The sequence below is a fragment of the Malania oleifera genome, chromosome 11, assembly GCF_029873635.1.
Source record: "Malania oleifera isolate guangnan ecotype guangnan chromosome 11, ASM2987363v1, whole genome shotgun sequence".
Classification (NCBI taxonomy): Eukaryota; Viridiplantae; Streptophyta; class Magnoliopsida; order Santalales; family Ximeniaceae; genus Malania; species Malania oleifera.
The window spans coordinates 87,703,357-87,729,536 of NC_080427.1; the positions used below are offsets into that span (position 1 = coordinate 87,703,357).

General features: G+C 35.8%; 1 non-coding gene across 1 annotated transcript; it reads left to right on the forward strand.

The window, feature by feature from the left end:
- Nucleotides 1-21,221: 21,221 nt before the first annotated feature.
- LOC131143599 (small nucleolar RNA R71) lies at nucleotides 21,222-21,329 on the forward strand. The gene has a single exon (XR_009133584.1). It is a non-coding gene; the product is annotated as a small nucleolar RNA R71 (small nucleolar RNA).
- The last annotated feature ends 4,851 nt before the right edge of the window (nucleotides 21,330-26,180 follow it).

A 26,180-nucleotide genomic window follows, 5' to 3' on the forward strand; every position in this document is an offset into this window, starting at 1 on the left:
ATCGTAGTCATTATAAATTTCGGCAGCATCTCCCCATGGCTCTCCAAGTACACGAGATGGGGGAAGTGAAAATTTTGCTAGTTTTCCATCACTAGCAAATGGTTACAACACCCCACTATGCACCCAGAGAACATAAGTAGAGACGTGCTCGAAATATATAATGACAATTGACAAAGTGTGAATGATGACAACAATGTAAATACAACTTCCTAAACTGTCCACATTGGACAATCCAAGAATGGTTGAAATACAAACATTACTAATCGTAAGTGAAACAAATAATTAACATGTTCAAGTGATTATTAGTCAACATAGTATGACTAATAATCAATTGAAATATAACAATTGATATGTCTCACATGTATGATTGGGAATGAATGTATAGTAACTGTTCTTGGATGAGTCTAAGCTTCAATGAATACATGAAATGATAGTAATTAATTTGGTATTTTACTTCATATTCCATTTAACGAAATTTTGGCAGCATGCCGTCTATAAATTGGACATTTTCCAAAAAATTCCTATACTAAAACTTGATAGAGTCAAGCAAACAAATCACAATAATATGCATCATGCAGATACCAGTGAGTTTGAGCATGCGAGAACCTAATTCCACTACTAGCATGCAATTCACAATGTTGAAAAACCTTAAAATTACAAAATCCAAAAATTCCACTCTCCCTAGCTGACCCAGCCAGCTGATGTAACCAAACTAGGTCTACTGTTCAAATTGCTACTCATTTGGATCAGCACTTAGCAGTCCTGCTCAACTTTGTGCACGTAGATGTGCCCCATTTGAAGATTGTTCGCAAGCTACACTATTTTGGGCAAAAAATCATTAGAATTATTCATAATGTGCATTGAGTTTGATACTTTAAAATTTACATAAATTTGAAAGTTCATCGTACAATTGCGAGTATTGAACCTGAATTCAAGAAATATCCTCTTAAGCAATTTTGAGGTTGTTTTCAAGGTCTATGAGCCAATTTGTTTTACTATGTGAGGCATAACCTATTAATGCATACCTTCTAGCTTGAATTTACAGCTTAGACCTTTAAAAGATTAGATCGCCTTCAGTATGCTAGAAAACCATTCAATAGTTTTTATTTTTCATTTTTAGTTTTTTAAAAGAATTAAAAAATGCTAACTCTTTTATTTCTAGGTTTCCAAATAATTAGAATATAGAAAATTATAATTTTATTAAAATTTCCAACAATCATATATAAAAAATCAGAAATCAAGAAAATAAGAAAGAGAAATTTTCCAACTTTGCTACGCAAATTTAGAAAATTGAAAAACAATATGGTATTTTTGTAATTATTTGAAAATTTTAAAAATGAAAAATAAAAATATTCTCCATAAGGGAATAGTGCCACCTCTTGTATTAGAAATATAGTGTTGTTCATCTTCTTTTGTGGGAATGAGCATATTTTTTTTGTTTTGGAAAAACTTGCTCGTAGAGTGTATTTCATGTTTTAATATTAACATAATAATGATATTTTATTTTTTATGTGGCATCTACTGCAATGCAATTATGATTATGTTTATTATGAAACACCAATTAGTGACAACTAGTGTTTCGTTATATGTTTTGTTGACTTGGGAACTGATTGGCTTGGCAACCTAAATATTATTAGATATTCCTTCCTTCATCATGTCATCAATTCAGTATGCCCAACTTGTTGTTCCTAGCTTGATCAAGGTTTGATTAGATTTGACCATCTATAATTTAGATTTTCTGATTTTAATTTTCTTCCCTTATCAATTCATCCCCACCCGCATACCCATACCCTATGGGCATGAGATTAATTAATTACTAGGTCATTGCTTATTAATTTTCAATATTTTTTTGGGGGGGTATCATGTCATTTGAAAGGGTTTGTCATTTTAATGGATACAAATGTCGATTTTTGAATTTAAAACCTAGTTTACTATATCAAGGTGGTTCATGTCTCTGTGCAATTGGTAACTCCAAGTGAATCCATCGTGACCTTTATGTTCATTCAATCCATATTGTCTATTTATGACATTTAAATGTGATAATATAGTTTTTTTTTTTTTGTCTTACCATTAACTCATCTAGCACCGGACTATATGTAATTAATAAAGTTTTCCATACAAGTATAGGTTAGATGTTATAGAGGCTAAGGGTTCTTCCTACATTTGGAGTTTCTCTAGGATGCCTAAGTCTTTATATCACAAGTACTCCATGGTCGAAGTCAACTTGAATGTCATTTGGGAACTATATTTCATTCTTGAGGACAAGGAAATTAGGAAGACTTTAATAATGGCTATGCTAAGGGCCTTTGCAGAACTAAGACCCACCACTAAGCTTATTAAATTAAGTAATATGGCAATCATCTTTTGGTTGGATGTTTTGTGTTGGAATTGGTGTATTCCCAAAAGGGGGGGGGGGGGGATGCATTGGGTTTTAAAAACTTTTTCACTAATTTAAACACTTACGCCGATTCACCACAGTTCATATCCCATTCAATATTGAAAAGCGTGTATGGACAACAATTAAGTGATCAGTGTGTGCATGCATACACGTGTGCTACATTTCTCATTTAAATAAGTTATGTGTACATGTAAGATGATTATAACAAGATATGAACAGATATACACACGCTAAGATTTAAGTACAGGAATTTAAATGAGATAGAGAGAGCAACACCAGATCTGTTATCGAGGTTCGGCCAAACCAGCCTACATCCTCGCCTTGGGCTTACCCCCAAGGATTCCACTATACCTGCTCACTTAACCGGGCGGAGCAAAAGCCTTTTACATCCTCTCCTTACAGGGCGAGGAAAACCCTAGTTCAATTATTAGGCTGAGCCAAACTAGTCTCACTTGCGGGGCTGAGACTCCCCAGTTCAATTCCAGACTGAACCGAACCGGTCTCACTTGCGGGGCTAAGACTCCCCAGTTCAATTAACGGGTTGAACTGAATCGTTACATGAAAACCGTTTTGTACATAAAATATGTTTTTGAAATACAAGCAGAGATGTACACAATAAGCTCAATAAAAATACACACTCCAATGATGTGAAATAATGCTCAGGGGAGTAAGGGTGCTTAACTATATTTAAACCCTAATAAAAAGTTTTCTCCAAAAATATATTTTAATAATGATATGGGAGAACCTAGGGTTTTGCTCTTTCAATGATTTTTGCACAAATAGATTGTATATGAAAAATGAGCATTATGTTCTCCAATCAAATATTTATGCAAGTAAATAATATTTGGAGAAACTAGAAATTTTAAGCTCAAAAGAATTTGTGCAATAAATAATCTTTCTCCCAAGAATATTTATCAAAGAAATAATCAGGAGAAATGCAAACAATACTCTCAAAGATTGATTTTCAAAAGGTAAGTAACAAGTGAGAGTATATGCATGTAAATATAAATATATAGCCCAAAATAAGATACTATCTTTGAAAGTGATTTTGAGATAAAACAAGTGAAAGAGAGTTGGAGAGATTTGAGTAAAATATTTTGACCCAAAGAAATTTTTGCAATAAAAGTAAGTTGGGGGAACTTTGATTAACAAATGATTAGAGAGAAACTTAGAGTTAATCAAAATTGCTAATCTGGAGTAATGAGGGGGTATTTATAGAGTTTGTGGAAAATATGACCGTTGGGGATACACTCGGTATTTTGGAAAAGTTTAATTAAGTTTAATGACATTTTAAACACTTAAAAAATATTCCAACCCGAGAGCACCGGTCGACGAGAAAACTTTGGTCGACCGAAGTTCATATGGCTCGATCGACCAGAAAGGATGATTTTTCCAAATTAGCGAGGTTCGGTCGACCAAAGTGAAAATGAACTAAAGGTTCGATCGACTGGAAGAGGCGATTTTTCAAAACAGCGAGGTTCGGTCGACCAGGACATTTTGAACTAAGAAGTTCGGTCGACTAGGTTGTTGGGGCATTTCCCGAGGACCCTCGGTCGACAAGAGCGTTGGAGTACATTTTTCTCTCGGTCGACTAGGAAGTCAAAATGTGGAATTTAGGAGGGTTAGGTTGACCGGGGCCATTTGAACTACAAGAGTTCGGGCGACCGAAACATGGTCAACCATTGACCTGGACCTAGGTTTGGTCGACCGGGCTACAAATGAACTATGAGGGTCGGTCGATCGAAAGTGCAAAACTTGTGCATTTCGGTCCTATTTGAGCCAACGATCACCCTATTTCAAATGACCAAGTATAGGTATGCATAAGTGAGTGTCCTAAGGTCATTTTTAGGTCTTTTTTGAAGACACCAAAAAAATCCGGTGTGACCCTAAAGCTATTCCAAAAACTTTGTATGATTTTGTTTTATTTAGAAAAGAGTTTTTAATGAGATGTGCTGGTCCCTAGGGTCTATTTACGGTCGTTTTGAGCATTCAAACACATCATGCATATGCATGTAACATTACAGACCAAAGATAAAAAATAAATACATATACAAATTAAAAACAAATGTCTTTGTCTTTTTGATCTTCTAACTTAACGGAATGCCCTTGATTGTATAGTCTTTAAGTCCTATAAGCTTTCATCGCCGTTGCCTTATGTGTGTGTTAAATAGATGGACCTGTTCACATGCTAAATACATACATAAGAAGCATGTGCTTTGTCAACATCAAAACAGGGATCGAACTCAAAAAGTCAACAATTTGTCCTTTGCATTATGTCATTCCCAAACTAAAAGAACCATTCCTTGCACTCCTTTTTGCCTAGTTAAGTCAATCATGTTTATGAATTTATCTTAGGCCTTGAGCTCATTCTGACCCCAAGCCAACCTTTTGCCCCAAGTTGACATAGTTTTTGAGTCCATAGCTCATTCTAGCATAATTAAGCTAAATTTGCATTCAAGCAAATCCTAAGCCCTATGCTTCTCATTCAACCTCAAGTCGCGCCCTATCGTTCTAAAAGAAATCATAGGTTTTGAACAAATTATGAGCCTTGAGCTAATTATATTAGGGACTTATATTAAATTTATTAGTGGTGGGAGGGGCTTGTATGAGATGGAATTGTATATATTAAATTTGGATAGTATATGAGTTTAAAATTGTTGAAAACAAGAGTTGGACACTGTTGAAGCCAGGAATTAAAATTCAAGCAAGGAAATGAAAAAAAAAAAAAGTGATTAGAATACATAATCTAATAATTGCATATATCCCCTTCTTATTACATGTTAAACGAAATAATTATAATATATACATATATAATGTAAATACTTAGTCTTAATAAACAAAAAAAAATTATAATGTATTATTAAGCAGGGGAAGCTTATTTAAATATACATAATTAAGACTAAGTATTACAATTAAAAATTAAAAAATAAAGTGATAATATGTATTTTTGAAAGCAAAAATTTTGAGTTTAAATGTAGATTTCTATTGATTAAAATAACCCCATACGAAAACTAAATTCTGTTTAAATCTAAGCAAACCAATTAAAAATTGTCCATGCTCCCAAAAACATGGTTAGGGATTGAGTATTTTAAAAACAAGAAATAACCCTAGAAATTTAATATATTGTTGAGGTTCTAGCCAAAATAAAAATAAAAATAAAAATAAAAATAAAAATAAACAAAGAAGAAAGACAAAGGAACAAACCTAAGGTGTTCGGTGAGAAGCTAAGGCCGTTAGTTAGTTGGGAACAACGAGAGCTAGACTGGGAAAGGGTCGGGTTTGACGGGGGTCGCAATGGGAAACTGGGAGAGGGCGTACTAGGCCATCAGTTCTCTAGGGCTCCGAAGAAGCCTACGACGTCCGGTGAATAGGGCACACCAGGCCAAGAGAGAGCAGCGGGAGATTGGGAGAGACGATCGCGTTGCGGGGAACAGGAGGAGCCAGGAGAATAGGTGGGAAAATATCCCGTGGATAGGGATAAGAGATTTTGGGCATTAGTGACTGTTTCAAAACCGTCACTCTTATTCTCCGTCCTTTTTTAAAAAAATGACATAGCATTAGTGACGGTCTACAATTCGTCACTAATAATGGCATAGTAGTGACGGGTTTAGAAATTCGTCACTAATTAAGAACCAATGGTGATGAATTTATAAATTCGTCACTAATATTCTGAACTTAAATTTTTTTTTTTTAAAAAAAGGAAATATTGGTGATGAATTTAAAAATTTGTCACTATTGGTCTTTCAACTCCCCGAAGCATTTCATCGCTTACTATGCCCTTCCTCGTCTCTAGGTGCCTAGGTATCCACCGTAAGCCTTTCCTCGTTTGAACCTCGTCCTTAAATTTTACTTTAAGGTTATGCTATATCCTCCTAAGGTGCTGCTAAATGGAAGGATCTTATCAACGTCCATGAATGATAAATCATAGATCGAACCGCCCAATCAGAAAAATGGGGTGCTATCATATAGCTTTGTATCGGTTAAGTTCACGAGTTGGAGATAAGTGGACTCGAATTGCTGACACCCACCACAGGGTAAACCACCGCCTCTACGGTCCCCGACTGATTCTACCATAGAGGCCAACGATAGACAATAACTCCCCTCCGAACACAGCTTACAACTTTCATCGTACTGTGCTCTCCAAAGAGCAACGAATTTACAACATCGCCACTAATACTCTGAATTGAAATTTTTTTTATTTGTTTTAAGAAAAAGCATTATTAGTGACGTTTTCAAATCCGTCACTAATAAGGGACCAATAGTGACAAATTCATGAATTCGCCACTAATACTCTGAACTTAAAATTTTTAATTTTTTTAAAAACAGGAAGTATTAGTGACGGTTCTTGAATCCGTCACTAATAATAGGCTAATAGTGATGAATTTACAAATTCGTCACTAATACTCTGAACTCAATTTTTTTTTATTTTATTTTTTAAAGTGAAGTATTAGTGACGGTTGTCAAATCCGTCACTAATAATGACCAATAGTGACGAATTTTGTAATTCATCACTAATACTCTAACCTAATACCCTTAACTAAATTTTTTTTTATATATTCACAAATATAAGTTGTGATGGTTGGTTAATCGTCACTAATAAGTGACTTTTAGTGACAGATTACTAATACCATAAAATCGTCGCTAATATTTTCCCGAGAAAAATTTCGTGCGAAAATTGTTTACTGCGCAGTTTTTAGTGACGAAAGTATTAGTGACAGTTTTAAAATTTTCACTAATAGTGTTATATTAGTGACGACTACTAAAACTGTCACTAATGTGTACACTATTAGTGACGGTTTTGAAGAATCGTGACTAATACAACACTATTAGTGACGGTTTTAAAACCGTCACTAATACTTTCGTCACTAAAAAACTATTTTTTTTTGTAGTGATTCCTAGAGAAAGAGTATAAAGAATTCATATGCATCATGCTTTACTTTTTGAATATTGAAGCTCTTCTACGAACCTTGAACATCATATCCCGCTTCTAAAGCTCTATGTTTTGATATGGATTGTTCTTGGTTAGGTGCTTTATCTCATGCCTTAATATATATTTTCTGATGCATGTGTGACTTATAGGGATGATTATACTAGTCAAATGGTGAAATGAATAAATCTTAATCCAGTATATTTTTTTTTATAAAAAAAACTTAAAAATTATTGCTTATACTACTTGGCATACTTAATGAAATTAATCCTTAATAAGTATAAGCCGTTTATTTCATCTAAGCTTGGATTCAATTTGAAAGGGGGGCATCTTAAACTAAACTCTTATCTTACTATGCTCACCGGTATTGTAGGCTTAGATGTGTTTTGAAATTTCTGTGGCATATGCTTAAATGAAATGATATTATTGAAAATCTTAATTTGAAGCATGATGTTTATTTTTGCCACAGTTATGTATTTTTACCATACGATCTTGTATTTGATTGATTAAATTTTTAGGATCTACATGGTTGTTCTTTTCTGGTTATATGTTGTATTGCTCTTAAATGAAATACCAGAAAAATATTACTTGCTTGCATTAAATTATAGTCTCTTTTTCAACAAGCACCCCCGGTATTTCTTGAAAGCATCAAAGTGGATATATATTTTTATACACATATATAATATATATACATTTTTATTTTTTTTCAAGAAATGGTTTTTTCATGACATATATTTTATTTCTTACTTATGTGCTTAAATGCAATATTTTTAAAAAAGTTTTAAATTTTTCATGCCATTTTGCTGATGCCAAAAGGGGGAGAATTGTTTGAGCAAAATGTTGTATATCTTTTATACTCATAATTTGAATGGTCAGAGCTTAAGTGTGCTTCTATGCTAAAACTAAATGCATAATCATTTGTAATGTCTTCTTTATTGAATATGCTTGTACTGTACTGTTTATCTTTCAATTGTGCATATTTTTAAGGGCAGCCCTTTTATGTTAAACCTCATTTTGCTGTAATGTGTTTGTCATCATCAAAAAGGGGGAGATTGTTGACTTTTTGAGTCCGATCTCTGGTTTTGATTAAGACAAACTGCATATTACTAATGTGTGTGCCTAGTACTTGAATAGGTCATTAATATAGTGCACACACATGAGAAAGGATTGATGGAGCCTGAAAGTCTTAAAGATCATACTCCTAGCATATTCAATGAGAAAATGAAGGACAAAAGAAGAAGACCTGCTTACGCATCATTTGTAAATGCATTTATTATATTTGAGTCTATAATAATTTATATCGGTCTGTAATAATCTCTACATGTCATGCATGTAGGTAATTATAAGCTCAAAATGACCGTAGATTGACCATAGGGAACCGAATGTCATTAGGGCACCCTTTGGTCGACCGACACCGAATTTTTTTGGTGTCCTCAAAGACCTTAGAAGGCCTTTAGGTCCATACACAAGCACATTAGATGTCCCCAAAATCACTTAACATATTAGTAGAATTAATTGAAGTGAAAATGTACTTAATAGACAAATTTGTGAGAGGTCGGGTGACTGATCCCACTGTGTTCAAAACACTTCGAGCGCTCGAACCGCTGAGAAGTCAATGAGTTGACATAGTTTCGGGTGACCGAACTAGAAATGATCTTTTCTCCCTCAGGTAACCAAGCGCTTAAAAGGATACTTTTCACCAACTTGGGTTGCCGAACATTTTTGTTCAAAATAGGCCTCAGGCGAACAAAGACCTATGTTCGAGTAACCGAACTAAGACCCGAGCACCCAAACTGCGGACAGAAAGATTTTGACTTTTCTTCAGCCAACCTAGATTGAACTCGGGCACCCAAACCATTAAAAATGGATTTTTGAACTAAGTCTATTCGGGTGACCGAACTAAAGTTCAACCACCTGAAACCTCTCAGGTTGCAAATTATTTACCGAGGTTGAAATGCTTTAAACAAGGTTAATTTTTCTAATGTGTTTTAAAACATTCCGGTTAATTTTTCTAATGTGTTTTAAAACATTCCTAATAATACCCTACATGTCCTCAAAGGTTATATTTTGGCCTTTGTCTATATATAGGACCTCATTTGGGTGGATTAATAAGAAGATTAAGAAAATCATTAGCAAAAATCATCTCTATTTCAAAATCCTATTTTACCCAAATACTCTCATATCTTCATTCCCTTGATACATCTTAGCATTGTGAGAGCTTATTGATTATGTTAGTGCTTATTAGATATTACTAATACTCCCTGTTGACCTATTAGGTCACATCCAGTTTTGATCATGACAAATACTCTTGGTACTGATGGTTTGTACTAAGGCTTGCATGCAGGTTCACCTTGCGCGCGTACTCGAACTGAAAGACATATCATGATGGCGTGCGGTGTTTGTGCCGATGAATGAAAAAGTTTGTGTTGTATTTGTAATTCTTTTTCATTTCTTTTCATTCTAGGATGTAATTTTATTATGGACTGTACACTCCTATGGCTTGTAATAATTTGCATTATGCATGATAGGTAGAAATGCTCAGAAATGCCATTGATTGACCTTAGGGACGGAATGACCTTAGGGCACCCTTCGGTCTACCAAAATCGACACCAGGTTTTTGGGCATACTTGAAAAGACCTTAGGTCCTAAGACATATGCACTAATAAGTCCCCAACATCACTCTTCATATCTGGGGAATTAAATTTGGCTAAAATGGACCTTAAGCTGAAAAGGTTGAGAGGGTTCGGGCGACTGAACCTAAGCCGTGTAAAATGTCCCGGGTGACTGAACAAGTGTACATGTTGACTTCATGTTTCGGGCACCCAAACCTATATTGATCGTATCTCCCTTAGGCACTTGAACCTATGTCAGATTCCTTTTCAACTACTCGGGCGCTCAAACGATCACATTTAAAATGGGCTCAGACGACCGAATTGGCTGGTTCGGTTAATCAAACTTGAAATCGAGCACCCGAACCTACGAACAAATGCTACTAACTTTGGTTCATCCAACCAGTCCTAAATTCAGAGACCCAAACCATTAAATAATAGTTTTGTGATTGAGTCTATTTGGGCACCCGAACCTCAGGCCGAGCACCTGAACCTCAGGCCGAGCACCCGAACCTTAGGTCGGGCACCCGAACCTCTTGGGTTAAAATATTTTTACTAATTTTTTAAAAGGGGTAAAATGGGTTAATTTCATTAAACTTGTTTTAAACTTTTCTAATTATCCCCATTTAGTCCCCAATGGTAAAAAAATCCTCCTTGCCTATAAATGCTTGTTCATTTGTCATAATTAGCAAGGATTAGAAAACTTGATTAGGGAAAAATTCTCTTAACATCCAAAACCCTATATTAGCCTATACTACTTCCAAACACTCACATACTCCACTTTCTTTGATCTTTTTAAGTGTTGTGAGTATCTCTAAAGCTATTGTGCTTAATCTTACTAGCTAGAACTCTCACTTGCATTATTGCTTGATTGATTTTTTTTTTTTAGAGTATGACCTTAAGTTCTTCCACCGATTTTATTTGATAAATCATGTGTGGGAAGACTTAGAAGGTTGCGGTTTTTGCATTGTCATTGCAAGACACCTAAACTATATTTTTGTGTGCAAAATCATTTTCAAAACTTGCATTCAAACACTCCATGTGCTTAGTACATTGAGAATATTTTGTTGAGTTTGCTTGAATCAACAAGCTAGCATATTTGAAACCTTGATCTGACTTTGTGATATTCACATATTGTCTTTCAAATCTTGCTTTGATAATCTATACTTATTTGAGTGTTTAGCACACATTAAAGCACTGAGCACATTTACATATCATACATTCTTGCAATATTGCTTGAGCTATACTGGTGTACATATCTGCTTGTGAAGAAGCGTATTTTCTTGTACAAAAATTTCAAATCATTTGTTATATTCTAGGCGTTGGCCTGAAGAGGGAGACTAACCCTATTGAATAGTCCCAGATTGGCTTAGACCCAGTTAGGAAAGCTAGGTGCACTATCCTGGTAAGGCGTGTTGGTTAAGGTCAGCCCCTTGAATTATCTGGTTGTAATCGGTGCTGCTCCACCCATTAAGTGAATAGTAGTGGAATCCTTGTGCAGGTGTGGCCAAGGCGAGGACATAGGTAGTATTGGCCGAACTCCGATAACATATCGCGTGTATTGTTAACTTTTTCGAACTTTACTTTTATTGCATGTGCATGTTTATTTATTGATCGTATAGACTGACCTTAGGTTGTATAATACTGCTATTAAACCGATTGACCTAGACGACAATTTTTAAATACCCAATTCACCCCCCCCTCTTGGGATTGCACCAAAGCTAACACTCCCTTTGCTTTGGTTGATTATTGATATTGATTTTAGGGAGTTTAGTTAAGTTTATCTCATAGATTTGAATATTGTAAGTCTTGTGTTGGGACAAACTAACAAACTTAAGGATTTTTGCATTGTCATTGCAAGATTCCTATAGCTTTGATTTTGTTGTGCAAATATATTTCCAAGTTATAGCATTTTCAAACTACTCTTGTGCTTATTTCATTGAAGGAAAATATTTTGAGTTAGTTTGAATACTTGATTAACATCTTTGAAACTCTAATTTTTTATTGAGATTTGATATAACTTGTTTCAAAGATATAATTTGATTAGAATGCTCTTGAGCATACTTGTTATCACATCTTGTTGAGTGTTGCTTGCACAATGATACACATCACTGAGCTTATATTTACCTATATAGTTTATGTGCATTTCATTGATTACATTTGGTACATATCTGCTTGATTGAGAAGTATAATTATTGTACCTAGTTATTATTGTGAAATCTGTTATATTCTAGGCGTGGCATGATGGGGCAATAATCCAGCCTGTAATGATTGTTAGGGCCTTCTTTGCCCTGCAAGGAGAATTTGTAAAGGTTAAGATCAGCCTTGTACTAATTGACCTGGTTGTTTAGGTGCCGCTCCACCCGTTATGTGAGCTTATAGTGTAATCCTTGTGCGAGTGTGCCAAGGCGGGGACATAGGCAAGATTGGTCGAACCCTGATATCATATTCGGTGTCAAGTTTACATTTCCTGTATTATATTCTGCTTTGTGTTTGGTTTAAATTTCCTACTGAATATACTACATATCTGATTGGCACAGAATTACTTTTTGGTTGTGAAATACTGAAATTGCGGTGCATGTTCTAAAAATTGTTTAATATATCATATGTGTAATTTCATATACATTTAGACTACCCTTAGGTTGCTTAATACTGTTGCTGGATTAGTTGAACCTAGGAGGAAATTTTTTAATCTCCACTTCACCCCCCCCTCTTGGGATTGCACCAAATCTAACAAAACATATTTACTTTTTCTTTTACTTTTCTTGTCTTCTTATTCTCCACTCGTCAAGGCTTTTTGATCAAGTCCTACGTTATGGCAACACTAGTGTTCAGAGAGGCTAAAAGTCATTAAAAAACCACTCAAATTTTTAGTTTCCTCCCATTCTAGAAAATGAAACTTCAAAAGCCCTAGCCTTTCCAACATACACTACTTTGCCTCCCAACCCCTACCACACCTCCCAAGCCTTTGCTACATCTCTCTAGCCTTTGGCATAGCTCTCCGACCCTCCCCCACTCCTCTCTAGCCCTCGCCAACACTCTCTCTGCCTTGTTTCCTCCCTAGCCAGCCATTTCCATGTCAATAAAGTATGAATGTATTTTATTTTGATCCAAAGTTCTAAAAGAATTGGATTAAGCATTTTAATATTTAGATAGTTTGCATAATGGATGGTTTAAATAAATTTGGTTTAAATGGTTGAAAAATGCATGTGAGGTTTGGTTTTTAGATCTTCTAAGCTCATATTTTGGGTTTAGGTTTATATCTTTTAGTAGTTGCTTATGCAATGGGGTTTTGACATTGTAGAGGTGGTGATAGTGTTGAGTCTCACAAGGGATAAACCATTTAAGGGTTTTAGGGTCGTTGAGAGGCTATTTAAGGTAAGGGGTAAAAGATCTTTGTCTAGGTATGCTGGTATTTTTTTTTCTTAGTAGACAAGGAGAATTCCTAGTTACATGTTTGTATTTGTCATTTTGTACTTTACAAGTGATTGTAATTTGCTTTGTATTTCATTGTCTATGCAATGTACTTTGTGTTTGTCTTGTTTGCCCGATCGTATTTTCAAGTATTTATAGTCATGGTTGTATTTTCATTAGGAAAGTTGAAAAACTCTGCCAACATACTTTTGTTCTTCTGCATTTGATTTCCTATTTTAATGTTAAGAAGGCCAATAGGGGATTATGATAAGAGATGGACCATTTAGCATTCTCTTTTAGTATGTTTCTATACCTTCATATTTGAGAAAAAAAATGAAAAGAAAATGTGAAAAGTTGATTTCAAAGGAGGATGATTCCATATTATTGCTAAAATATTTGATCAATTGAATTAACCAGCTTAGTTTCTTATTTTATTTTATTTATATTTTTTTAGGTAAATTGCATTTAACTTTATGAAATTTTATCAAATTATGTCTCATCAATTTTGATTAAATTAGGTTTTTTTAAGGAGTTTTTCAAATATTTGGGCGAGTTCATACAATGAATTTCAAATAAGTAAACATTTGCATGGAGAAAGATATGCAAGCAAAGCTAGAACTTGGATTCATATTAGTAAGCAATATGTGTAACGCCCTGACCCCTTACATGGGCCCGGAGTGCTACTAATTCATTCATTTACCTGAAAATCCGTATTCTAATATCATGTACGCAACGGAAAACATAACTATAATCTCCACAAATATAATACTAGAGTTTACTATTTCTATCTATAATCCAAAATAACTATTCATCACCTATATTCTCATATATACACATATCTCCAAAAACATTCAGTATTCACAAACACCAGTATATTTCACAACCATCCATATCTCAAAAGACTTAAAACATAAAACATAAAATTTATACATTCCCAAAAGTATCAATAGAAATTATACCCTTCCTATTACTATATCCCAAAACGATATAACAACCTTGAGCCCTTTAAGCTCAATATTGTGGAGGTCCTGGAAAAGATAAATTTCATATTCGGATGAGACACGTCTCAGTAAGAAAAGAAACAATATATTAAAATAGTGTGTGGCCAACGTGAGGTTTGTATATAACATATTATTCATCATTTGCAAATCATTAACATAATTTCTAAAATCATTTTCTGATCCTAATTAAACACATGCAAGACATTTTACCACAAGATTACCTAAGGATAGGGGTGATTACCCCCCATACAAGTAGCACCCCTCTGCTCTAATACATTAGGCAACCCAAGGGTCACGACTAAAGCATACTAGAGCACTCACCTTACTCAATAAGCCCTCAAGTGATAGATTAATCTCGTACTCATATGGTTCATACGAAAGTTTACCAATGAAGACTCCCAAGAATAGGGAAATCTACCCACCCATAAAAGTAGTTTCCCTTTGCCCTAGTATGTTATGCAACCTACTGCTACACCTAATACAACTAGGGCACTCGCTTTTCTCAGCAAACCCTCAGGCGAAGACTTTGTCTTACCCAAACGAAACATGTTCTACTAGCATAAATACTGATAATACCATAATACATTATTTTGTTTGCCATTATTCTGCATTTCTCAACTGTTCATGTTTTCATCTTTTACATTTCATTTCATTTCACTTTACGTGGCTCTTTCCTATTTTACATTGTTCACATTTTACATTTCATTTCCGTTGCATTCATTTCCATTTTCATTTCATTTCTTAACATACCCAACATCTTTTAGCTATTTTACCCAGCATCTTTCAACTGTTTTACCCAGCATTTTTCAACTGTTTATTGTAATAACCCAAAAAATTAGAAGGGTTCTCGTTGACGAATACAGGGGATTCGTTGACGAGAATATAAGAGGAGCTCGTTGACGAGGACAAGTTTTGTCGATGAGAAAATACCGAGAGAGGTTTTTGGGGCAATCTAAAATTCGTCGATGAGGGAGGAAGTTTGTCGACGAAATTCCTTAAGGACTCGTCGACGAGATGACGTGTCTCGTCAACGAATCCGATGCAATAAATAGTGAAAACCCAAATTTTTCTGCAAAAAATTGGCGCAAACTTCTTCTCTCTCTCTCTCTCTAAAAAGCCTCCCACTCCTTCTCTCTTTGATTCTGGGTCCGTTTCTCGTCAGATTGAAGATCTAAGGCTACCACGACGCTCTTGGCGAAGTTCTCTGCAAGTATGCTGGAGTTGATCATTGGATAAGTTAGTTTGGAATTCATCCCAAATTCAGGGTAAGGTGTTTTATTTAGAATATCCTTTCCCTGTAGTTATAGAAAATGTTGTATGCAGGAGAATACTGATGTTTTTTTCTGGGGAATGTCGTTTTCAGGGTATTGAGTGGAGAACCTTACGGGTGTAGGGCCAGAGTTCTGTAGGGGCTTTTCAGAAACTAGGTAAAGGAAATATGCTATGCTAGGAGATTTATTTACGTGAACAAAAATTATATATATGTACACATGTATACCAGTTATTATACAGAATATGAATTTTTAAAGTATGTGTGGCCTGAGTAGATATTTATTTGATATAGAGCCTATGTAGCTTTTTTTATAGCATATCATACTATACAGTATTTACAGATAAAAAATTATGTATATCATAGTATATTTTAGAACAGTTTATTATAGATGTTTATTCAGATTGGTATACATATACAGAAGTTTATTCAAATTAGTATATTACAGTTTATTCAGAATCAGTTATTACAGTTATACAGATAATTTTATATAGTATTTACAGTATGCCATGTTTTCCTAAATGCCATAACACTTAGATTATACAGGCAGATGATATAGACAGATTATACTGAGTAGTATCAAGATGCTACAGATATACAGATATTATAGTATTTACAGTACTGAGTTATAGTGTTATGGTTATTTTGAAAACATGATGAAAACAATAAAAAAGTATATATGTATGTATGTGTATATATATAAAGTATCAGATCCCTGTGAAAAGATTACAGACAAATACAAATACAAAATATAGAGCATGGTACCATTGCTAATACAGATAGAGTGTAACCACATATCTCAGATAGTGTGTGGGTACCGTCAACTGTGCTCGAAGAGTTTGCAGCTCCCCAGTTCGCTTGGTAAAGGGGGCCAGTTTGACAAGGTAGTAGCCAGTCCCGTGCCTAAGAGAGTATGCAGTTTGGCCGGGCTGAGGTAGTGTAGAGTATAGTGACTTATTTGGAGGGCCGACTAGAATAAGTCCCGCCTGCAGGCCGCACAACCCTGTCATGAGGGGTCAAATCATGGCATGCAGAGTTCCAGGGATAAAGCACAGTTATGTATTTGTATACAGTTTTACATTATTTGATAAATATAGTATGATATTAGTAGTATGAAAAGTAGAAAACTTAGATGATACAGTTATGTTTTAATATGTGAAAAATGTAAGATATGCTTTACAAATTTATCTTTTATTATAGCTCAGATGTTATTTAAAGTATATGTAACTTAGTCGCCACACACTAGTAATAGCGTATTTCCACTTACTGAGCAACGACTCGCCCCATGACTTTAACATTTTTCAAATGAGCCAGCTAGGCGAGCAAATCAGGCTCGCGGATAGAAAGTTTACTTGGTTACCCTTGTTATAGGGTAAGTTTGTACAGGGTTTTGTGTTTTTGGGATAGATATTTATGAAGAAAGATGTATTATATAGCTATGGGTTAGAGATATAGATTCCTGGTACTGTATGGTATTTACGGTTGTATGACTTATGTTTCTGCTACGTAGGTATGATTATCGTATATAGGATTACCCCGGTGCCTTTCGAGGCCCGAGTTTCATAGCAGGGGGTATCATAATAGTTCATATGCAAATATATAATAAAAGAAATATAATAAAATGAAATGAATTTGAGGTCGTTACAATTTGGTATCAGAGCCTACGTTGCTAGATTCTGTAGACTTTAGAGTGCAGCGAGAAATAATACTAAAATATAGGAAAAGAATTTGAGGTTTTATTCTGTGATCTGGATACAAGATTTTCATGGTGGTTTTTGTGTTTTTCTTGGGGTGACGACTTCAGGAAAGCCATAGTAAACTATTGACGAGTTATATATTTAGGTTATGGGATGTGATTTGGGGTTAGGATCGAGAGGGATGGTTAATAGATAATTTGGAGTTTTAGTTGAATAAGTTGGGTCTATAGGGAAATAGGACTCTGAAACGATGTTTTATATGGTTGCAGGATGGACCTAGGAGGCAGTAGCGCTCATGCCAGTGGTGATGATGGAGCGGGTTCTTCTGGCACAGGAGGTGGAGATTCAAATGCTGTGCTATGTAGTGTGGCTCAGCAAGTTATGGCTGAGATTGCTCGAAGCTCTAGGAAACAGGGAGGTGCACCTCCAGTTTAGGGATGTACCAAGAGAAATTCATGAAGATGAATCCGCCAGCTTTTTTTGGGGCGACTAACCCTGTAGTTACTGAGAACTGGTTACAGAAGGTAGAGAAGATTCTATCGGTACTTCATTGCATCGACAAGCAGAGAGTCTTATATGCTACATATAGAATGGCAAGGGAAGCTGAGAGATGGTGGAGAATCATCAGATTGTTGGAGAAGTAAAGGACAATTCCAGTACCGATGACTTGGGCTGGATTAAGGGATGTGTTCTTTGATAGATACTATCCTGCCTCAGTCAGAGAGGCTCGAGTATAGGAGTTTCTGAGTCTGTCCTAGGGGTCATTAACTATCCAGCAGTACATGGCGAGATTTATTGAGCTCTCGTGTTTCTACCCATATATCATTCCCGATGAAGTAAAGAAGGCGAGAATGTTCGAGAGGAACCTGAGGCATGATATTTACAGGTAGGTGGCAGTACTGAGGATTTAGGATTTCTCAGAGTTGGTTGATAGGGCTAGTATAGCAGAGGAGAGACTATCTAGAGAGACGAAGACACAGAGTCAAAGGAAGAGGACTGCACCCTTGAGTTTTTAGGTGGGTCCCAGTCGAGGCCCTTGGAGAGGAGGTAGATTCGGAGGAGGCTAGAAACAGATGGTAGAGCACAGCAGATTTCAGGGCAGACAACTTCCTGCCATTTGTCCTAGATGCAGACGGAGACATCCTGGTGAGTGCCGACTGGGGGAAAACGTTTGTTATCGTTGTGGAAGGCCCGATCATATAGCTCGATTGTGTCAGATGTCGTTGAATTATGCACCAGCTCCTAGATCGTTTTGGGGTGGATACCAGGCACCTCGCGGAGGTCAGCATAGAAATACTATGCTAGCGAGGGTCTATGTGTTGACGCCAGGAGACGCTGAGACAGCTGGAGACGTGGTCACAGGTACCTTTATTGCTTTACGATATAAAATTGTATTTTTTTTTTTATATTGGTGCCACCCACTCTTTTATATTGGTGAGGTATGTCAGAATGACTGGAGTAAAGACACATCTATTAGATGTAGAATTATCTGTGGGTACACTGATGGGATCTGTGGTAAAATACAGGAAGGTGCTTCAGAATTTTCGAGTAAGTATTCATGAGAGAGTGTTGTTAGCCAATCTTGTGGTCCTAGATATGCAAGGGTTTGATGTGATACTAGGCATGGACTGGCTAGCTATTCATTATGCTAGCATAGATTGCCACCAGAAAGAAGTAATTTTCAAACCCCAGAATGAGCAAGAATACAGATTCGTGGGTTCACGTGTACGTGGTTCACCACAGCTAGTGTCGGCTATTTAGGTGAGGAGACTGCTACAAGGTGGTTGCCAGGGGTATTTCACATACATACAAGAATTTCCAAAAGAATAATTGAGACAAGCTGACATACTAGTAGTAAGGGAGTTCCTAGATGTTTTTTCTCGAAGAATTGCCTGGTTTGCCGCCTGACCGTGAGATTGAGTTTACTATAGATCTGTTGCCGGGATCTACACAAATATCTAAAGCACCATACCGTATGGCCCCAGTAGAGTTAAAAGAATTGAAAGAACAGTTACAGGAATTGCTGGATAAAGGTTTCATCAGGCCTAGTGTGTCGCCTTGGGGTGCGCTAGTTCTGTTCGTGAAAAAGATAGATGGAACCATGAGGTTATGTATCGATTATAGGGAGATAAACAAATTGACAGTAAAGAATAAATATCCTCTCCCTAGGATCGATGATTTATTTAATCAGCTTCAGGTGACCCAGGTTTACTCTAAAATTGACTTGCGGTCAAGTTACCATCAGGTGAAAGTTAGAGCAGAGGATATTTCGAAGATCACGTTTCATACCAGGTATGGGCATTACGAATTATATGCAAGTATGTGAAGGGTATAAGTCAGTGTTAATCATGGCATAATTGTTTATCCTCAATGCTCTTTCTTTCTTTCTTTCTTTCTTTATTTTATTTATTTTTATTTATTATTTTTTTAATATAAAACCCAACAAGTATATGTGCACAGTGTCACACGCAAATGCTCACACCACCCCCCCCCCCCAACTAAAGTTGAACATTGTCCTCAATGTGAAAGCATAGGGGAGATAGAAAAGATGTGCATAGGAGAAGTATGGCGTACCTGGGTGGAGAAGTAATGGAAAAGAAAAATTGAAACTACATAAAAATGTACCTAAAAATTAACTAAAAATAAAATAAGGTAAAACAGAATGAAAAGAAGGGGAAGAAAAACATCACACTTGTGTGGCGGAGGCTCTAGAAGAATTTTGTTTGGTGGGTACAGGTTTATAAATGGAATTAGTAGGTGTCCAAATTTGAGTTATCACAATGAATCAGTCTGTATACCTGCATGAAATTTAGCCTCAATTGAATTAATACGCTTCAAAATATCAGACAAAACATGTGCAGATTGACTTTCTTGTTTTAACAAGAAATGATCTTTATTCAGCATATTTTTCAAGAAATTTACTTCTTTATTAACTGATTTTTAAGGAAAAGCTGTTGGAACAGTCACCTTTAGTTCTTCAGAAGCATTAACATTAAAAGTTTTATCTGGTTCCTTGAAAGTTAAACATTCACCATTCTACTCATCCTCTTTATCGGGTGTACCAAGCATCTTACCACTGTGGAGATTTGCTTCAGCATTGGACTCCTTGACATTTATTCCAATCGGGAGTGATGGTTCCATGGCTGCCAAGATCTGAGGGTAAGGTACCACAAGTTGGTACTCCTTATTAGTATCAGCTTCCTCATTAATTGACTGCTTCACTTCTAGGCCCGCTTCCTCTAGTTTTTCTTTGATTTCATCTGTCTCAGTTGTAACTTCAGGTGCTGAGACAACTGGTTGTCTGTCGATGAGCATCTCAAGTTGGGAAACTTCTTTCCTGCTTTTCAAAGTAATGGCAGCCTCCGCAATCTTAAGAGAAACATTATGTATTTGTTGTGGTTGCTGCTGGTATTCTTGAGGACTAGACTGAGGTTCCATCAGAAATTCCCCTTTTTCTAAGATATCCAATTTTGCTTATCGCATTAACAGTGTCTCGCAATTCGTTTATGTCCTGAGTATATTGATTGATTTGAATTAGCATAAACTGCTGGAAGGCATCCTCAAGAGACATCCCCGGTGGAGCAGGTGCTGCATTAGACTAAAATCCTGATGGCGCATAGTTTTTAGGGATCTGTTGTGGCTGATACTGAGGTAGAAGAGTATCTGGATAATATATTGGCTCATATTTATCTCCACCACTGATTGTGCTGATAGGTTGTACTATCATGGGTTCCTGATTGTATCGTATATTCCAATGTTGGACACTTTCAGCTAGGTAATCAAAGAATGATAATGCCTAATCCTGTTCCTTGCTGAAAAGTTCTCCATTGCACATGGTATGGACAAAGTGCTTGAAATCAGGAGTAAGAGCTGTATAGAAATAATTAACTAACTTCCATGATTCAAAGTCATGATGTGGACAAGTACTTAGCAAATCCTTGAATCTCTCCCAGAAAACCCAAAAAGTCTCTTCACCCTTCTACATAAACTGAATAATCCGTTCTTGCAAAAATTGAGTTATCTGTGAGGGACAAAACCTAAGCAGAAATTCATACTTTATATTAGCCCAATTAGAGATAGAGTGTGGTCTCAAAGAATTAAACTACATCTGCACCCTATCCTTCAAAGAGGTAAAAAATAAACGTAGTTTAGTAGATTCATCAGTTCTAGCATGAGAGAAAAAAATATTGCAAGTCAACTCGAACTCTGTCAGGTGCCGATAAGGGCACTTATATTCCATCCCGTCGATTTGAGGTAGCAACGACTTCCTCCCATGCTGCATCATGAAGTCAAGTTCGTCATTAGGTAAAATAGTGTAAGACGGTGTAATGGTGTGTGCAAACTGCAAAAAATCCATAAGTGTGCGTGGTGCAGGTGCAGCCATAATTTTTTCAAAGCTCAAATCTTTTTTTTTTTCTTTTTTTTTTTCTTAATCATGAGACTAATTAAAATGACGGGAAAAACACTAATTTGAGACTAAGGCCGAAAATCCTCGGCAACGACGCCAAAACTTGGCTCACCCTAAAAATGAGCAGCTCGGAAGCTATCCCAAGTATAGGAGTTCTGTCGTGTAATATTCAGCCCAAATGCCAGATCGTTTCCTCAGGGAATGCGGTTTAATCTCAAATTTTACGTATTTCCAATCGAAAATAAAAAGTTACTAAACTTAGTTCAGATTCGGGATTTGCAGGATTGTTTGAGATTTCTTTTGAAAAATTAAACGAACATGTGAATTAAATCCTAAATCCTAACATGCATGAATTTAAAATGAGAAACGGAAATCCTACATTAACAACCGAACAAGAATTGGAACATGTGTTGAACTTCAGAATAAAAACTAAGGATAATAACTTCCGTATTTAAATTAAGCATGCAATTAGAAAAAACTCAATTGAACAAAAAAAGAAATAAATTTTAACGCAAGCAAGAACAAAAATTAACTTCCTAACAATTAACAATAACCGAAAGCATAATAAAAATTCGAACTTTAGCTAAACTGCCCTTAACTTAAAGAAAGACCCAACACAATTTAATCTTAAAACAAAAACAGTAAATTTAAATCCTAAGGAAATTTTTTTTTCTTTTTGAATTTATGCTCTTTTTTTTTTTTCTCAAGAAACCAAACCGAACTTTAATAAATAAATAAAAAATAACCCGAGCAAGTCAAGTCTAATGATAATGTTAAATAAGGAAAAAGAGAAATTACTTGATTTAAATGATAATAATCAAACAAGAATTAAAAATTGAAACTTTAATTAAAATTCTGCTAACAAAACATAGCAATTATTCAATTATTTAGAGGCAAGAACAAAAAAAATAAAGAAAAAGAGAGTGAGAGAGAGAGTGTGTGTGTGTGAGAGAGAGAGAGAGAGAGAGAGAGATAATGAAGATGGCTAGCTCATGAGTGATGTAACAGCTGCAGGTCGCAGCATTGGCTAGGTTTCTCAGGTTTCAGCAGAACCAGCAGGAGGAGGAGCAGCAGCTGCAGGTTGTTTGGAGCAGCAGCAGCTGCGGCCACAAGGCAACAAGTAGGGGCTCGAGGTCTTCACTCAACACAGCAGCAGGAGTAGCTTCAACCTTCAAGATGGAGAGATGACTACAAAGCTAAGAGAAGGAGTAGCAGTAGCAAACCCGCAGCAGCTTGGGGTGTTGCAGGTTGCAGTAGCAAGGAAGATCGCTGGGGGACCTCTCAACAAGGTATACATGTAACAAAAGGCATAGGGGTGAATGTTGGTTTAGGACTTCTACCTATTTTGGGTGCGGTAAACTAGGGCATGTTAGGAAGAATTGGCAGGTACCGTTGTCTATAGTACCTGCACAGACTCATGATCGAGGGAAACAGCAGATACCACTAGGCAAAGGTGGACCAGCATGTGTTTGTACGATGGTCTTGGATGAGGTAGATAAAGCCAAGGGGGTAGGTATGAATTCATGTTTAAGATAACCATGATTTTATTTATTTATAAATGATGCAAAAGTGTATTTGGTGATGTGTTTACTAAATGGTATTAGAGCAATTACCCAGCTAGAAGTGTGCTGAGATTCACATCGCCTGGGTTTGGAAATGTGGGTTCACAATGAGGACCTTGCATTTCTGTAAGTGGGCAAGAATGTGATACCTCATGGAAGAAAGGCTTAAAAGGATTAGATGTTACTACCTATATCAACAAGGTGTACCTTTATTTTCGGGAGTCTTCCCATAAGAACTCCATAGTTAAGCGTGCTTAGCTTGGAGTAATCTTAGGATGGGTGACCTACTAGGGGGGTTTTCTTAGAAAGTGTGTGATTGAGGAAAAAACACACTGAAAAAGACACGTGTTAGTCTATGAGGCCAGTCATTAGTCCGATAAGGCCCGCGCTCCCTGTTGTCTAGTCCAGGTGGAGAAGGAGAGATGCAGTGCTCCCTGGCAGAGGTTGGGGCGTTATAGTATGATTGTCATGGGCTAGTGTGAGCTCCAATGATGTGGGTCTTACATCACTTTAATGAGTGAAACACTAATGCTTTTCAAATTAAAGAAATTTTCCTTTTAAAGTATTTTTTAAACTTACCAAAAACTCATTTTCTATGCACTTCTATGATTTTAAGTGCAATTGAATTTCTACCATATCTTTGTAGAGGGGAATGAGTTACTGTAGGAACACGAACCAAGAAAAGAAAAAGAAAAGAAAAGAAAACGAGAAAGAAAAAGAAAAGAAGGAAAAAGGTTTGGCATAGGACCAAACCATCGACGGTTTCAGGGAGCCCAGGAAAATCGTCAACAGCTTCAAACTACCGAGAGGTGCCAAGGAAGAGATACGAAGATTTTGGTTTGGTTAAAGGCCAAACCGTCAACGGTTTCTTTGGGCTGAGCTTACTTACGTGAGAAGTAAGCTTAAAATTTTATAATTTTTCATACTACTCTCCCCCACCCCCAAAATTAGGGTTTCACACTCACTCTCTCTCCCTAGTCCTAGGATCTCTCTACAAGTACTCTTTGGTCCTCTTTCTCTCCTCCCAGCTTGCCGATCCTCATCCTCGGCCAGTTAAGAAGCTAGGGTTGCGTTTTCCAAAGCTGTATGAAGTTTTTTAGTAGCAAGTAAGGGGATTAAATTATTTCAATTATTTTTGAAATGTGAACTGATTAAACTGAGGTATATGATTACAGGAATACTATATACGATTTCTGAATGAATCGGGTATATGAAAATGGCGGTTTTGGTTATTGTACAAATTTGGGGAAAACTAAAGTGAGTAGGGTGATCATCTCCTTTTCCAGAAAAACATGTGTATTGAGTTAAATTAAAACCTAGAGATGATCATACCTTTATTTTTAGTAAAATATATTTTCCTAGGGCAGTTTATTATATTATAAAATATCACTCAAATCGTGTGGCATGAGAATGTTTATAGTTTTTGCATAATTAAATATGATGGTTTTCATGGTATTAAGGTACAATTTTATACAGAACTATGAACATGACGGTTCTTTTTTTTTTTTTAATTTTTTTATACTGAGTTATGATATGATCAATTTTATATAGAATTATGAACATGACGGTTTTATATCGAGTTATGATATGACAGTTTTATACAGATTCATGAATATGCCAGTTTTATACCTATGTATGATAGGACGGTTTTATATCGAATAATGATATGACAGGTTCTACATAGAATTATGAACATGACATGTTTTTATACAGATTTGTGAAAATGAGTTCATGTTACTATTTTACTATGTAAATTATATATATGGTTTATGAACCCTAAGGGACTAGATCTTGTGGAAGCTTAGTACCTGTTGACTTTTTGAGACCGATCTGTTGGTATTGGTGTATTCCCAAGAGGGGGGTGAATTAGGTATTTAAAAAATTTCCTTCCTAGTTCAACTAACTAACAGTAGGATAACACAACCTAGGGTCATCTAAGCATTCCCAAATAACACAGATGAACTACTGAGCAAATATATAACCTAATAAATGAAACTCAGCATTATCAATCATTCAATGCATATTAGTAAAACTATGTAGGTGCAGAAAATAAATTGCAGAAAAATAAAAGCTACACCAAATATGTTATCAAAATTTGGCCAATACTGCCTACATTCCCGCCTAAAGCTCACAAGTAAGAGAATTCCACTATGGCTCGCTTAACAGGTGGAGCAACACATAATACAACACCTTACCAAGATGGTGCACCTAGTTCTCTTAGCTAGATTTAAACCAGTCCGGGACTATTCACAGGGCTAGTCTCCCTCTTTCGACCATGCGTCAAGAATACAACAGATAATCAAATATTGTGTACATAGAAATGCTTCTAATACAAGCTGATATATACACCAATAAACTTAGTATGCACTCATGTATGATATGAAAATAAGCTCAATGTGAGTATGGTGATTTTCTTATAAAATAAACTTTGAATAAAGATGTTTATGATAAGTGCTCAAAGATTTTAACCCAAATAAGAAATCCCTCCAAAAATATTTTTCTAAATAGAGTGTTGAAGAATCTAGGGTTTATGACTCAAAAATATTTTTGCAAGCACAAGCAAGTGAGCCTTTGAATCTTGCAATGGATGTGCAAGATTCATAAGAAAGAAATAGTTTTTCTCCAAAGATGTTTATCAATGAAAATATATGGGAAAAACTTAGGATTTACTCTTAAGATAATGATTTTAAAAAGAATGAGATATGAGAGAATAAGCAATATGATTTGTAAAAAATAAAATGCCGAAGATAAATAATACTCTCTTGAAAATGATTTTTCAAATAAATAACAAAGAGAGGATGAAAAACTAGCTTAGGAAGATGAAAATATGATATAGACTTGGGTAAGAATATGACTTTTGGGGACACAGAGGTCATTTTAGAGAAAGATTAATG